Here is a 16,980-nt window from a genome sequence, read left to right as displayed (position 1 = left end):
GGTGAACAGGGTGCTGGTTGACCTGTTTGGGCTCCTGGCATTACAGAGATTTGTGGGAAGCCCTGGGGAAGAAAGAGGAGGCCAGCTGCCTAGACAGAGATCAGGGGGAGTTTCTCTATTGGTCCAAATATTGGGGGGCCCTGGAGTTTTGCATTTAGACCTGGTTCTGGAACCCAGGCTTACTGACAGCTGAGCAGAGATTTTTGCCAGTTTCTTGTCTCTTATAAATATAACAGTAACTCAGAATCTTGGCATTTAATGCTAGGGGTATTTGCGTGATCACCTCTTCATTACCAGCACTAACCTCAGCAGAATTGCAAAGTGGGTGAATCTTGCCTCGGTGCCTTAGGCTTTTGAATTTTCGTCCCTCACTTCCTTCTTCCCTCTCAACTTGGTGCTATGCTCCTTTTCCCTCCCTCACTAAAAATCCTATAGAAAACACAGACCTTGGTCATTTATGTCTTAGTTATCTTTCCCCAGACTGTTTGCATCTCTCATTGTCTTTTGAAAGGCTTCATCCTTCGTGGAGGGATAGAATGTAAGTTCCATGGGGACAGATATTTTTGTCAGTATGGTTCACGGTTGTATCCCCAAGACCTAGCACAGTGCCTGGGATATAGTAGGTGAACAGTACATCTTATTGAATGAATGAATCAACTAAGTGAATTCAAATTTTGGTCAGCACATAGGGACAGCTCTTCCTTGTTGGGGTGTTGGGGGGCATGACTGGGGAAGGAGAGGCCCTAAGACTGTCCCTGCTGTCTCTGGAGTTTCACATGCAGGCTCCCACCTCCTCGGTGCCCCCTGAGTAAGGCCAATCCCTTAAATAACTCTTTAAAGATGTAGCTTTATTTCGTCAGGCTCTCGGGGATCCTAAAATCCTCTGCTCCGGTTCCTGGCAAACTTTCCGTACTTTCAGGGCAAAGATGGTTTCCTTTTCCACTCTCCCAGGCCCCAGCCTTCATTACTGTGACCTCTTCCAGTGTAGTGGTCAGTGCCTAACGTTCATGCGCCCCTGGGGGATTGCAACGCTGCATATGCACTGCCCACCTCTGTCCTCACGGCGTCGGGAATGGAACAGTGTCTTCCGTTCTGCAGACCTCCAGTGTCTGCGTCTCCTTTGTACAACTGCTTAATGGGAAAATTGACCTGCTTCTGGGCAGGGGATTGAGGCCTGGTGACTTGGCCTTGAAGTCATACATGCAAAGGATAATTGCTCGGAGCTGTCCCTCTCTGAGGACTGCCCCTTGTTAAGGTGTGAGATGGAAAGTTGACAATGGAATGAAAATATTTTGGGCTGTTTGGAGAGCTATTTTTAATACGTGCAAGGGATGTGGTATTCCTTGTTTAGACCATCTTCAGTTTGCCAGGGAGCTCTGTGAATGGAAAATGTGAGCCAAAGGCTTGAGGTGGAAAAGGGAATATAAACGCAGGGACATTTGCGATCTGGAAATTCACCGGCTGTTCCAAGCTGCTGGGGGTTTGAGTTCTGTGTGTATTAGGGATGGCTCTTCCTTTATTTCTAGATATTCTCTCTTCGTCCTTTCAGCTGGTGAGTAAATACCCATCAGCACCCCGGTCTGCAGGACCATCCCAGCCAGCTGTACCATCCACAGTGTATTGTATACATAATGCAACACCATTAACTATAATGCTGTCACACGGCAAAAAGAGTGCTTGGGAAGTGCTGGAAGGAAGGCAGGAAGCTGCTGACCGGCTGGCTCTTTTTTATATAATCATAAACTCAAACCCACATTTCTATGAAAGCAAGAAAAATCACCCAACTGCCTTTTGATTACACTTTTACACAAATTAGTGTCATTTTCCTTTCTAACAGTATTGACTACAGGATTCAATTTGGTCCAGCAGGCTCTGGGTAACGGGAAGGCGGCTAAGAGCCGCTGCGTTAACAGCATCCCTCTTGAGAAAGGATTCTCTGAGGAGGCTGAGAGGAAAGAGGGAGAAGAAGATGAAGAAGAAGAAGAGAAGGGGGAAAAAACAACAACTTGCACACACGCACCTCCCTGCGTGCTGCGGCTGCCACCACGGCGGCTGCTTGGATGCATCTGAGATGGCACCTTGGTGCCCTGCCACATTCGGTCTCCTTGGTACCGAAGCGGCGCTCAGCTTCTTGTCACTGAGTGGATGATGATTATCTGCACCAGGGTCTCAAGGGTGCTCAAGCTTTGCTGGCGACTGGAGCTGAGATGCTTCAGCTGAAGGATTTTAAAAGCTGTACAAGGCCAAAGAACCATTACCAGTCACTTGCTGTGTGATGCCTGTTGAAGAAGGGGTGGGTGTGGGAAGGAGGTGCTGGGGGTGCAGGGTAGGGCCTATGAGATCTTCATCCCCTTCTGTTCACGCTCTCTCCCTGCTCCTCCCACCTTTCCACCTTCCCACGCCTTTTTAGCCACTGTACCCTTGCCGAGCCACAACAAGGTTATGTCACTGTGGTCTGAGAATCTATTGATCACAGCCATCAAAGATCTTTGTGGGAGTTTAGGGATTTGGGACTTTGCAAAACACCTCACTCGTCTCGGTTAACTCCTCCTGTCCCGGCCTGGGCTCCCATCACCTCAGAGCTGAGCTGTTGGCAAAACTTGCTAATTTCCGTGACAGCTGTTTTCCGAACTATACTCATAAGGCTGTCAAAACCATTGTAACTGCTATTATAACAGAGCTCAGGTGCATGGCCTGGGCAGCAAAGAAGCAGAGGGATTGGACCAGACATAACAAAGGGGAAAAAACCACCTATTATATGCTATATGCTACCCGCCCCCAACAGACCTGCACACACCCGCACACACATGTGTGAATGCCCAGATACATGCATGTATTTGCCTTGTCTTCTTCCCCTTGAGGGACCACAAAAGAAAGGCTCAATAAGCAAAAAGGATGGTGTCGATCTCCTGCCCAGGCAATTTTTCTTTTAATCTGTGAAAACTAAAAGAAATGCCAGAAACCACTGAGATACATGCTTGCATTCTTCAGCATATAAAACTTTTCAATAAATGTTTATTGAACATGAAGTGACAGCCAGCATTGTTCTAGGTGCTGGGGCTAAAGCAGTATACAAAACAAAGTCCCTGCCCACATGGAGCTGACAGTCTTGACACACTGACCCAAAACATTCTGGATGCCTGTCTTCAAAAGCTGTGAGCAACTGAGACACCCCACCCCCCACCCCCTTTGACCAAAGGATGACTGCATCACTATTTCCCTCGGTGTGATTTGCACAAACACACATACTCATGCACACATTCACACATAATCATCATAGGCTTTAATGATAAAAAGATGAGAAAATACTGGATCCTGCAAAAACGAAAAACGAAAATGTCCCAAACCAATGAGCCTTGGAGAAAAATTATGGTAGTTTTTCAGCCTGAAGGTCCACTGTGCTGTGGGAGGTCTTTGTGTGAGCCAGACTCTGTCCATTAGGAAGGACAATCACAGGGACTTGTAGTGCATGGAAAAGTCCATTTCTTACAGTGAGAGGTGATATTTGCCTGGAAGGTACTTGGATGGGTGGTACGCATGGATACCCGACCACAGGTTTCCTGGGATGGGGAGGGGAGGGTGGGATAGAGCACAGATACGAGTGTGGGTGGAGTGGTCCTGGACAGGAGAATCAGGGTGTAGAGGAAGAGGCCAGGGCTTGAGGGCACCATTGTACTGGGCAAAAAGCACCGGGAACCCTCCTGGGATGCAGGGCATCATCAAATCTAAGACCGTGGCCCTTAGCTCCCCACTCGGGTTGGGTCAGATTGCCCAGATGCCCGGGGAACAGGACACGCTCAGCCTGGCCAGAGGAGACTTGCAGGCTTCTGGCCACAGCTGGCAGCAGAGAAGCCTCTGCTTGTTCCTCTCTCCTCTAGCACTGGGTGTCACTGCAGCGAACAAACGAACGAACGTGCATCCCTTTAGAGACTGTCTTGGAGCTTGGAATTAATCACCTGGCTGGGGAGGGGGCAGGGTGGAGGCTGGAGGGAGAGCGAGTCAAGAGGAGGGGAGAGAAGGGCCATCCCAGTTCAGCAGTTCCCAGCCCCCCTCAGAATCTGACGCTGCATCCTTTGCTGTCCTAAAAGCATCATTTGTGGAGACAGATGCAATACCTCAGCCAAATCCAGGCATTTTATGCATTAATGTGCTGCCTTTGAACATGCTGGGGGCTCTGTAGGTTGGAATCCCAGACAATTCTATTTACAGAGCCCTCCTAACGGCTTTGAGAGGCGGTGGCATTTGTGTCATTGTCTCAGAGGCAAGGGCTCTACGTGGGAACGGGGAACATTTGGCCACCACCTCACTGTCCAACAGGGAGCCCCGATCCCAAAACTTCTGTTTGAATGGGAGCCTGCAGAGGGTCAGTGCAGCACATAGCACAACCTTGTTTCCAGCCTGCAGCCGAGGGGGGAGAGGAAAGAGAGTTTCTTTTCTCCTTTCTTTTCTCTTTTCTCTTTTCTTCTCAGTCTTTATGCTGTCTTCAGAGTTGGGGGGGCTGAATTTTGGGTGGTTCCCAAAAGGCATCTTGTTGTAGTTAGGCGCGTCTCCCCCATGCTTTTGAATCATACAATGACTTTATTCATGAGGTCACCCCTTTCGAGGCAGTCGATCAGGGAATGAAGAGTCTAGGTACACAGTAACATCATTACCAGCCAAGCCCAAATCAGGGGTCTGAGCAACAGAAGTTGACATCTTCCTCCCCAAAGGATTTATTTTTAAATAATGAGAAGAAGATAAGTTGTGTGTGACTGTGAGTTTGTGTGTGTGTGTACACCATTCGTGGACTGTATCACTGCATAACTCTGGGTGAACATGGTAAGCAACTCAAACTTGGTCTTTGTGATCCCTTGTATTTTTATAAGTAAACAGAAACATGGAAAGAGAGTCACTGAACTCCAGCCCCGCCTCCAGAAGGCTCCCCCTTCTCATCCCGGTCCTCCTCCTTCCTCTCTCCTCCTGTCCCCTTTCCTCCCTCTCCCTCCCTTCTCCCTCCTCCTTGTCAGGCAGTTTCACTTCTGTCATGTTCTATCATTTTCGCCTTTAGGTTTTTTTGCCTTACTGAATACCTTTGTAGTGAGGTGTGGGCTTCCTTCCCACCTCTTCTCACTTCTGCCGTTTTTGTGATCTTGCCGTTTTAATGAGAGCACAGTCAATAACTACGGAGAGGTGCTGACGACATTACAAAGGAACTTGCCCTTAACAAGTCAACTGTAGACGAGGTGCCAACGGGATGGACAAGAGGATTAGAGTATTTATGCCAAAATATTAGAAGCACACGCGGAATTAGTTCTCCCGTGTTAGATATTTTACTTTTGGCAAGTCCGTATTTAAAAATCCGTTATCCTTGTTTTGCTTAAAGTATTACAATAAGCCCCGGATTTTTCACAGTTACACTTGTATATTTTCACAGCTGTTTTAATCAGAAAAAATTAATGTGCTTTTGATAGCTCAGAAATCTATCACTAGCAAGAGCTTTGCAAAAAATGTGCTACAGAGCAGAGTGGAATCCTCAACATTATATATTTTGCTGGCTATTTGAAATTCATAGAATTTCCTCTAAATATTTCCTTTTGCAATTCTTGCCTAAATTAATCTAACAGCTCAGGCTGACTTCTTTGATAATCTCTTTTGTTATGAATGCAGGGATTGCTATTGTTAACATTCTTTGGGATCCAAACATGAGCTGTCTGTTACTGGAGGAAAATACAGTTGCTATTTTTGCTTGTATCGGAAGTATTTACTCAAATAAAATATACAACATAATGAAAAGGCAGGGCTGGCAGTCTCCCTGATGGCTTTATGGCCACTGGTTTAGCTACAGTGCTCCCCTGGATTTTCACAAGGAGCACAGAAAAGAACTTGACTTTTGCCTCTCCAGGTCTGGGACACATACAGATCCACAGACGCACACTTGAGTGTCAGGCATGATGAGTACACATGGTCTTGGATTCAAATGCTAGGCACACATCCTGCACAGTGCAAGAGAGGGAACTACCAGGACTAAAGCTCTATGAGTGTACATCAGTGGTAATAAGAACACCCACCCATAATTAAAAACAAAAAACCAAAAAACTAAACTAAAATCTTGCAACAAGGGAAGGAAAAGATGGGAAAGGAACAAAAGGGATGGACAAAAGTCTTGGTTGCCCCTATCTTCCTGGCAAAGAAGAGGCTGATTTCCAGGGGAGGGAGGATCAGTGGATTAATGTGAACTTTAATACTGAAGCAGTGTGTATTTATTGCTGGTGACCACAAGACATAAATCTTGCAAGCACAATATACAATACGATGCAGCCCCCAGTTGTTTTTTTTTCCCCTCTCCAGTCTCAATTTGTGTGTAAGTGTGTGTTAAGTGCTGTTGAAAAATAGTGACCTTTAATAAAGGATTGTATCCTGCGACTATTTTCCCAGACACACAGTGACCTTTCAAACCAGACTGAGGTGAGGGGGTGTGGAGTTTGGACTTTGAACTGGCCAGACCCTGCTGTGCTCCTCTGTTAGCCTGGCCACTTTTTATTGTGTCACCAGGGAGCATTCTGTATGCAAAGCAGCCCAGGCTGGCAGCCTGAACCTTTGCAAATCAATTTGTCTGTGAAGGCGAGTCCACTGGAGTGAAAGATGGTCTAACAGGGCACACTGCCCCCTCTCTTTGTGACATCATTGCTTGTGGTACTCTTGTCAGTCATGTCTGTCCAAAGGACTGTTGGAAGGAGGGGGAATGCTGGGGTGTGGGGTGAGGGGGTGGGAGGGGTTAATCCTGACCAACTGCAGCCTGAGAGACAAGGGGTGTTCTTCTTAATAGGACAGAGCTGGGGGTAGTCTGCTGGGCTGGGAGGGTGATGAGGGAGGGCGCCATTTATACCCGATATTGTCGCCTGGCTGCGGTCGCCAGCCCTACTGTTGCCTCTCCCTCCTGATCTCAACATGTTACGGGAGCGGATTACTATCTCCTTGACCAGGAGAGAAGCTTGGGTTCAGAAGAAATGTTAAAAGTCACAGTAGCATGAGAGTTTGTCCCCCGCCCCACTCCCTGCCCATAGCACCGGTGTCCGTGGACTCTAACCTTTGGCTATTTTCCGTCGAAGACCCTGAGCTACAATTCTTTCTCATAGCAAACCTTTCCATAAGGGTTCATATTCTTATTGATCTCCCTAAGTCTTTCCAACACTCAGGACTCTACATTAATCAGTAGCTAAAAATGGGATGGAAAAATTAAATTACTTTGTTCCCTAATTCAAATTTCTTTGAGAAGTTCCTTTAGAGTTATGGAAATCCTGCATTTTTCATAAAATAGTGGTTAGATCAATTTCTGTGTAAGCAATTAATCATCTTTATACTCCATAAAAGATGGGGAGCAAAGCTTGACCTACTCCAGCACTGCTGACTGATTAGTCGCCTGGTGAGCAGGCTGGTGGGAGGACCGCAAACTCCGGAGCCTTGTATAGGTTTAAAAGGTCACTCTCCTCGGGACCCTTCAAGAGGAGGAGCACATGAGGTGGTCACCCCGACCAGCTCTGGAGGTGGATGAGCTTGAGCTCTAATTCTCACTGTCATCTTGCCAAATTATGGGAACTTTGGCAAGTTATTCCCTTTAAGCCTTGGTTTCCTTGTCTGTAAAACAGGAATGATAAGAATAGCTGCCTCATGGGGTTTTGCTGAGAATGAAAAGTTAAGGCATGTATGCTGCTTAGCAGAGTGCTGGCACTCGGTTAGCACTCAAGTGTTAGCCCTGGTAATAGCATATGAGATGATTATTGAGGTAAAGTGCTAAACAGGATGTAATTGTACACATGGATAAAGTATATACAACTAGGGTTTTGAATACCTTTATCATCCATGAGACACTTGTTTCACTTTAAAGATCTTAGGATGTTTGGGCAGAAGTTGTGTTTCATTTTGCAGATTATCATGCTGGTTTTAAGGCTATTGACATATGTACCATATATGTAGCATTATATATATATTATATTTGTGCTATACACGTCATTTTTTTCTGACTACAAATCTGTTTTCAATTATAACCCCCAAGCACAAGACACTACAATTTATTTGTGTATCATATCTTTTCTACATGGGATCACAGGATGATTTGCAGAGAGTCAGTGGTGAGCTGACAGGGAGAAAACGTTTTGGGGGAAGGATTAGAGAGGAAAAGTTACTGTGAGGCAAGACTAACCATCCATTTGTAAAGAACACAGATGTGACTGGCATGGGCTCAGGTCTGAAAGAAAAATTCCAAAAACTATATGATTTTTAAGTTGAGTTTCACTGTAAAAGTGGTGAAGGGGAATTGGTTGGCTGTATCGCATTTTGAGGGGAAAATTTTTTTACTGACCCTTTTATTTAAGAACTCACAACCAAGGGAAGAGTAATGGGGGATTTGAGAAGGATTATGGACACAGGTAGGGACTTCAGAGAGGTCCAAAGTAAGATGGAATGTTCTAGGTGATGAAAAGGAAGCATTAGAGGCAAAAAGCTAAGAAAGAGGTCAAATATCAGATACTGGAACCAAAGTTAGGATCCTAGGATCTCTTAAAAATAGTAATAAAATGCAACAAACAAACAACCTCCCAGACAGGATAATGCAGAAACAAAACAGTCCTCTAAGCCACAAGTTAGTGGTGTAAAATGAAGACCTTGAAAGAGCAAGCAAAACAAAGAAAACAAACAAAGAAAAAACTTACATTGAGCATTCCTTATGAAGCATTGGAGACTCTGGGATTGAAAGCAGATATAATGTTTAGTATGGAAGCAATTAATGCTATATTCCAGAAAATGAAGAGAGGATGATAAAAGCAGGACATGCAAGTTCAATAGGATCTTGTTTTCTCGTTTCCAGATTCATTTATCCAAGGTGTCACATCATATTTCCTGGATGATAAAACTAGATTCTTCCAAAGCCTAAACCAACAAAAGCAGCATCTGAGGTGGGCTGCTTTCTGGTCCCTTGGCTTCAAGTCACCTTACAAGGAGTTCCATTGCACTCCCTAAGTGAGAGGTGAATCAAGATGGCTGTAGCCAAGCCTGGACAAGGCCAGGCTGAGAAGCGGGGCAAGGGGGAGTAAGTTATTGGGAAAAGATGAGAAACTGTTCTTAGGAAATCTGGCAGTGTTGATAGCGTTAAAAGTGCTTAGGCATAATGCTTCCAGGGTACCCAGGGGCTGAGCTGGAAAAAGTGGTAAAGGAAGTTGGAAGTAGTGTGGCCTCTGTGAACCTGTTAGATTCTGCTCTGTTTTTCTTAGATTTTGGAAAACCCTTGTTGAATCATCTCCTTCAGCTGCTTATGAATAAAAGGGATTACATTATCTCGAAGTCCTCTTCTACAGTGAGAGAAAGTTGATGACTATTATCAACTGGAATTATGGAGAAAAATGAGAAGAGATTAGGAATCCATAATGAGACAATAGAAGGGCATTGGTCACCTAGGGCAGGGCAGCCATTTGCCAGACAGAAGTGAAAGTCTGGGTGAAAGTGATCTGGGAGGAGGTGACTGGTAGGACCACAGACCTTTATTAGGGAAAGGAAACTCAGACATTGTCTTTCTCCCTCTGTCCACAAAGGAGGGATCATGGAGCCATTTTCTGCTATTCTTTGGCCATAACATGTGTTCTGACAGGGGCCATGTTTTGGGACCCAGTCCAGTTTGTACTCTAAATGCCCCTGAGGCATGAACATCTTAATCAGTTTAAGGCAATGTGTATGAGGAAAGTAAGAAATGGAAAAGAGCAGGGCCCCTTATCCTAATATACTCAGATTGGTGATTTTAATTATTCATCAAATAAGAAGCCAGTGTCTCATCTGGCATCTCTAACAGCAGGGTGGGAGCTTCCTGGTGGTTTCCAGCTGCTCAGACAGGATGCTCGTGATTTCTGGACAAGGTGTTGGGCGTATTATAGGAGATCCTCTCTGCGAATGTAGCTAGCGCAATGCCTGGTGAGGACAAGGTGCCCAGTGAGTGGGAACTGTATCATTACACTCCTGCACTTAATTGTACACTGTCTTTTCAGTCACAGTGTGATGCCTTGAGTGTAGGGCCTGTACCTCTACAGTAACATTCCCCAGACTCTAGGACAAGGCTGACATGCAGTGGCCAGAAACTTAGCAAGTGGGATGACCTTGCCATCTAGGTATTGAAGGGGTGGGGGAAGGAGGATAAGAGGCTTAAAAAGAGATCCCCCAGCTGTTGGGAAGGGCAGTGTGTGGGTGGTGGAAGAGGACATATGGGTGGTTAATATTTTTTCTGAATCCTAGTGAACTTTATCCAAGTGTCTTTTCTGCTTAGAGCTTATCTGATTTCCACAAGGGCCATGGAAAGCTGCTCGGGCTGGGTGCTTGTCTGGATTTATAGCTGTGGATACCAATGTCCCAGGACAGTGCCTGTCCTCAGTTAGATGGGAATTAGGATTAAAAGCCAAAGAATTTTACTCTGTGTAGCACTCTGCCATTCTGCAAGTGCATTCATAAAGTGGATCTCCAGGTAGAGTTACCAAAGAGAGTACAAAATACCCAGTTATATTTGAATTTCAGACAAATAACCAATAATCTTTTAATATATGTCCACCCAGAATATTGCATAGGACATACTTAAACTAAAAAATTATTTGTTTTTTATCTGAAATTCAAAGGTAGTTGGGTGTCCTGTGTTTTCTGTTTTTTCCCCTTAAGTCTGACGGTGCTATCTCCAGGTGGAGGACTGACATGATGGTTAAAGCACAAACACTGCTAATATAGACATGGTTTGTGCTCCCGGCTCTGTAACTTGGCAGCTTTATGTTTTGGGTAAGGTTTCTTTTCTAAAATGCGACCAGAGTTTTCTGGCCTGTGCCAGGCCATGCTGTGAGAATGTAATGAGAGGATGCATGTAAAGTCTCAGTGCATAGCGCCTGCTAAGGAAGTTGTAGTTACTGCTATTCTCTCATTTGAGCCTGGTGGTGGCCTGGAAAAAGGCAGCCAGGCATTTCTCTGCCTATGTAGTGGAGATGTCTCAGGCTTTGATTGCCAGTTCAGCTTTTCATACTAGGTTGGTAATACTAGGCTTTTGTTTTGCTGCCGTCTTGACACGGAAAAGCAGACTCTGCTGCAGAATCGCCTGGTGCTACCTGTCTTCTTAGAGCAGGGAGAGCAGGCCTCTCCCTCCCACATCCAACCAGGAGGCTGGTGAGTCCCTTCGCCCATCAGCTACTGCAGCCAGCAGGGAAGAAGGGGGCATTTTTCCCAGGGGTTTCGGTCATGAGCCTTTGATGCTGCAGGCCATGACCCAGGTCACAGCAGGCTGAGAAGCACTACCTGAAAACACCCTTCCTGTACCCATCAGAGGCCCTGCTCAAGAGGAATCCACGGCTCAGTTCTTGGCACCCACTTGTGCAGGACAGCCTAATCCATACTTGTTCCTGGACTAATTTACATGCCCCTCCTGGGAAGTAGATATGTTATGAGGACACTCTGGGTGCAAGGTTTTTTTTTTTTTAATAAATTTATTTGTTTATTTTTGGCTGTGTTGGGTCTTTGTTGCTGCTCACAGGCTTTCTCTAGTTGGAGCAAGCGGGGGCTACTCTTCGTTGCACAGGCTTCTCATCACGGTGGCTTCCCTCATTGTGGAGCACAGGCTCTAGGCGCGTGGGCTTCACTAGTTGCGGCACACGGGCTCAGTAGTTGTGGCTCACGGGCTCTAGAGTACAGGCTCAGTAGCTGTGGCGCATGGGCTTAGCTGCTCCACAGCATGTGGGATCTTCCCTGACCAGGGACTGAACCCGTGTCTCCTGCATTGGCAGGCGGATTCTCAACCACTGTGCCACCAGGGAAGCCCCTGGGTGCAAGTTGATAGAAACCCAACTTAAGCAAAAGGGAGATCTGGGATCCCATTACTTAGTCTTCAGCAGAGCAGCAGGGGCTGCCTTAGGAATCACTGCAGCCAGGGCTCGACCGTGGTCAATTCTGAAGTTCTGTCTTCTGTTTTTTTCCTTCGTTTTCTCTAAACACAGGTGGTTTCTCTCTTCCAAAAGAGAACAGGCAGCTCCTGATTTTCATGCTTACACCCTCAAATTCAGAGAGGGAGGAGTTCCTCTCTGCCAGTTCCAGTTAGAAAAATCTATGGGGAATGGTCTTATTGGCCCAGCTTGGGTCATCCCTGGACCAATCATTGTGACCAGAGAGATGGGTTGCTCATCTTTATGGTTATCCTTGGACGAATCATTGTAGCCAGAGGGATGAGATACTCGGCCCTGATCAGAACCATTGGTTATGTTGGGAGAAGAGCAGTTTCCAAAGCGTTGGATGGGGGAGTGTTATTATCAGAAGAAGGAAGTGTTGATGCCTGTGCCTCCTTGTAAATGAAGAGTTCAGGGCAAGGAGGGGCTGGGTTGGGTTGGACTGGTTGGATGATCTTCATGAGGTGGGAGGTCACCTGGGTCATGGAGGTCGGCTTACTGACCTCTAGTTTGGTCTCTGCTGGACCATACGTCATTCTGGTTTGACCTGGGCAGTCGGATAGGGCTGGTGGTAACTTCCAAAGAAAAAACAGAGGTATGCCTGTGACTTTTAGTACTTAAGAGGGTAATTACATCTGTGGACATTCTACTAGGCATTTACTTGATGCCAAGTAAAGTACTAAGCACTTTAGGAGTTTCAAAATCAACAGAAGACAAGATCCCATCCTTTGAGGAATTCATAAGCTTCTTAGGTCGACAAGATGTCCATATGTGAAACACTTAGAAAACCCTTTAAGGAAGTGCCAGAGAACAGGCTCTGAGCTCTGTGACACATCAAGATGTGGGGATTGGGCCTGGGGCTGAAAGAAACGGGGAGGCTGTCTAGGGGGATTTGAGCTGGGGCTTGGAGAACAAAGTGTAAGGTGAATGCAGAGGCTTAACTCACAAATAATAAAAGTTTAAAAATTTTTATTGTGCCTTAGGATAGATAAATGAAAACTGGGTTTTGTGAAGGCTGTAGCCAGGGTGGATGCTGCCTTAGGAAGAAGATACAGATTTCTTGTCCCCCAAAATATGAAAAAACTTGTTTTTTTAACCAAGCTAAAACTTGGGGTTTGGCAAAGAGCAATTTGATTTCTATGGATATCTCTGCTTTGCTAATGTGCCAGGAGGTACTTAGCTGTGGATCATGTATTGATAAATAAATGCAGAATAGGGAAAATCACTGATACTTTTTATCTTAAGCAAGCTAAAACTTGTTTATGAATGAATAAATGGGAAAGGGAAAATGTTAAGAGAGAAACCTTTAAAAAGACCACACAGGCAAAAGTTTTCATGAATATTGTGAGGATACAGGAAGCAGCAGATGTGCAGGAAAGAACAGGATATTTTTTTTGACTGAGTTGGGTCTTCATTGCTGCGCTCGGGCTTTCTCTAGTCACGGCGAGCGGGGGCTACTCTTTGTTGCGGTGCGTGGGCTTCTCACAGCGGTGGCTTCTCTTGTTGCAGAGCACGGGCTCTAGGCGCACGGGCTTCAGTAATTGTGGCTCGCGGGCTCAGTATTTGTGGCTTGTGGGCTCTAGAGCGCAGGCTCAGTAGTTGTGGCGCATGGGCTTAGTTGCTCCGCAGCATGTGGGATCTTCCCGGACCAGGATCAAACCCGTGTCCCTGGCACTGGCAGGAGGATTCTTAACCACTGCGCCACCAGGGACGTCCCAAGAACAGGATTTTTAAAGTCGAGAGGATCCTGGTTTGAATTCTACCTCTACAGCTTACTAAGGGGCATGAGACTGGCATATAAAAGGGGAATAAGGGTGGTACTTCAGAGGATTTTATTTTTGAAGATGCAATAGATTATCTATGCAAAATACTTAGGGTGGTACTTGGCAAGCAGTAAAGACTCAGTAAGTGGTTTGAATTATTGTTGTGAAATATAAACTAGTTGTGGGCCGTTGGAGCAGGAACCATTGTGGTTCAGTGCCTATTATGTGCTGGACACTGGATTATGTAGGCTTTTTTCTTTTTTTGGTATGCGGGCCTCTCACTGCTGTGGCCTCTCCCGTTGTGGAGCACAGGCTCCGGACGCGCAGGCTCAGCGGCCATGGCTCACGGGCCCAGCCGCTCCGTGGCATGTGGGATCTTCCCGGACTGGGGCACGAACCTGTGTCCCCTGCATCGGCAGGTGGACTCTCAACCACTGCGCCACCAGGGAAGCTCCTATGTAGGCATTTTACATGAATGATTAAATGTCATTGCCACAAAAGACATGTGAGGGGGATATTGTGATTTTCGTTTCAGAGATGAGGAAACTCAGCCCCAAGGAGGTTAAGGGGCCCCAGCCAGATCAGTTGGAACCAGGGTGTGTCTGAATCCAGAATCTTGTTTTCTTTTCCTTATGGGTCAGATCAAAGGTGGCTGGTGGGGATCCATCTTTGGATCCAGGCGATTTCCAGGCCAGGGCCCTGCATTGTAGACTCTTCGTTCAGATGCCTTAGAAGGAACCCAGAAGGTTGGGGGTGAGGGGGCAGTGATGCACACCCAGTGGAAATGGTTGGTAAAGGCAAGATATAGGTGGGCAGTCTTTTCTTGAGCCAAACTCCATAATGAGCTCCTGACACCAGCATTTTCCCAGGAATGCCAGAATGAGAGAGAGAGAGAGAGAGAGAGACCCTAAGAACCGACTTGCTGAGGAGCTTTGCTAAGCAAGTGTGACCTTTTTCCCTTCCCTTGGGTCAGTGCTTCCTCTCTCAGGGACACCTGGAGCCCTTTTGCTCCTGTGACCCCTCTCCAGCCCCACGGAGGAGGGATACTGGCTTGAGCTCCCCATGTGCGGGTGGCAGCTGGCCTCTGCCATGGCAATGGCTCCCATCTAATGAAAACACTGCAAGATGGGCAAGGCATAAAGCAGAGCAGAGCCACTAGTGTGTGAGGGCAGGTGTAGGCAAAAAAATAAAAGGTGGGGGGAGGTTAGCATTCAAAGTTGAACTGCAGAGATGTGGGATATCTTAGTAGTATGGGCAAAGGGGATTGTGAGATCAAAGGCTGTGATAAGAGAGAGATTATTTCATCCTGACTCTGCTGAGGAAAAGGACAGTCATATATGCAGGCAGACACCCCACACACGCCCATTTCTTTGATTTCAAAGTGGGAAACACTCAACCCAACCCCACACAGCCTGGCCCCCTTCCCTGACTCCCCACCCCACTGGCTGATTCTACCCTGGTTTTATTTTATTTTATTTTATTTTTATTTTTTATTTTTTGCGGTATGCGAGCCTCTCACTGTTGTGGCCTCTCCCGTTGTGGAGCACAGGCTCCGGACGCGCAGGCTCAGCGGCCATGGCTCATGGGCTCAGCCGCTCCGTGGCATGTGGGATCTTCCCGGACCGGGGCACGAACCCGTGTCCCCTGCATCGGCAGGTGGACTCTCAACCACTGCGCCACCAGGGAAACCCTACCCTGGTTTTATTTGCTGGTGGGATGCCTGACTTCCAGTGTCCGCCACATTTGCTCTTGTGTGATTTTAATTTTATTTCCAGCTCATATTTTTGCTCATATTTTTATTTCTTCAAAGCGAAATAATTTTCTCTGGTGGAGCATCCTGACTTTTGCTTGAAGTCTCAGCCTATGTTCTTTACTTGGTTGTAACCATTGGGAGTTGATTTGGAGGCTTTAAAAAAAAATTATTGTGTTTTAAGAAAGACAAACCAGTTTGCCAGCATTATTTCTAGTTCTTAAAATTCAAAGCAGTTTTTTAGAGACTGTTCTTTGCTTTTGGAGATGGAGCTGATTTCAGTTTATAGCTTGTTGTCTTCACACCCATCTCGGTGACCAATACTGTAAGATGATTTCCTTTTTTTTTTTTTCCTTCCTTGAAGTGGGTTTCAAATCCCCAAAGAATTTCTGGGAAGGGAAGAAAAATCCTTTAATTGAAAGCAAGAGAAAACAAAACAAAAAAAAGCATAAGAGAGCTGACAAAAATATCATGTTTAATGAAACCAAGTTCCATTCTTGCAGATGGCTGTGGAGGCACAGAATGACCTAAAGATAGAAAAACGGGTTTTCTTTACGTGCCTTGTGAAGGGTGGTTTTTCTTTTGAATGTCACGTGTGTGACTGGCCGGCGCCTTGCAGAGCCCCTCAGCAAGAAGGTAGGGGTCCAGCTACCCTCCCGGCTGTGGAAGGTCCCCTGTGACAGTGCTGAGGTGGCCTCTGCAGGCGTCCTGGGTGCTGCTGTCCACTGACCGCTGTAGCACAGGCAGCGTGTTCCACATTGTTCAGCATTTGGTCAGTCACCTTTAAATCTGGACTCAGCCACTTAGTAACTGTGTGACCTCAGGCAAGGGACTTAACCTCCCTGGGCCTTTCTCCTTCGTAAGCTGGTAAGACTCATATCTACCTGCATGGGTTTCTAGGAGGAGTATTTAAGATTCAGAGGGGAATGTTCTTGGCACGATGTCTTTAAGAAAGGGTGCTGGTCCTTCCTGTGGCCTGATCCTCCCCCTTGTGTCCTGTGAGGTGGGGCTGGGCCTTGCACACCTGAGGAGCTTCTTGGGTGCTGGAGACCAAGGAGACCCTTACAGTCTGTGGGGACTAAACGAGTAACCAAGAATAATGGAGTTACTCAGGCAGCCTTCTTAAAATCACACAAGAAAGTACCAGTCTCTCTGAACTTCCCTCTTACACAAAGTAAACAAAAGCCATAAAGATATAAACACATTTAAAAACCCCACAAGTTTGAAATTAACTTTATTTAATTAGGAATTAATGACTTTGAACGTTTTCCTGTTCTGCTGTCAATTCTTGCATCTCCGGTGACTTTTCCTTTTCCACCTTCTGTCTGTGAAATTCCTCTCCCTGAGGCTGAGAGAACTTGGGCAGGTTTTGCGGCTGGAAATGGACTTGACCTTTCTCCGTTAGGGAAGGGTGCTGTGGTTGTTAAGGATGGTGTATGGACCTCTGGTCCATGAGACTCCAAGGTGGCAAAGGCACAGTTTATTTTGGAATCGTCTTTGCTAGAGAACAGGGAAACCTGTGTATCTCAAACCCCCC

General features: G+C 46.3%; 1 pseudogene across 1 annotated transcript in view; it reads right to left on the bottom strand.

The window, feature by feature from the left end:
- Positions 1-16,202, bottom strand: part of LOC309815522 (small ribosomal subunit protein uS19-like) — an 81,193-nt pseudogene extending 64,991 nt beyond the window's left edge. Inside the window, exon 1 of the transcript in view lies at positions 16,096-16,202. The product of the transcript in view is annotated as a small ribosomal subunit protein uS19-like (transcript). The remainder of the gene's footprint in view (positions 1-16,095) is intronic.
- Between the last annotated feature and the right edge of the window lie 778 nt (positions 16,203-16,980).

Source organism: Mesoplodon mirus (assembly GCF_964341445.2).
Source record: "Mesoplodon mirus genome assembly, chromosome: 14".
Classification (NCBI taxonomy): Eukaryota; Metazoa; Chordata; class Mammalia; order Artiodactyla; family Ziphiidae; genus Mesoplodon; species Mesoplodon mirus.
The sequence above is the reverse complement of the archived record's forward strand: the minus strand, read 5'-3'. Positions and strand labels throughout refer to the sequence as shown.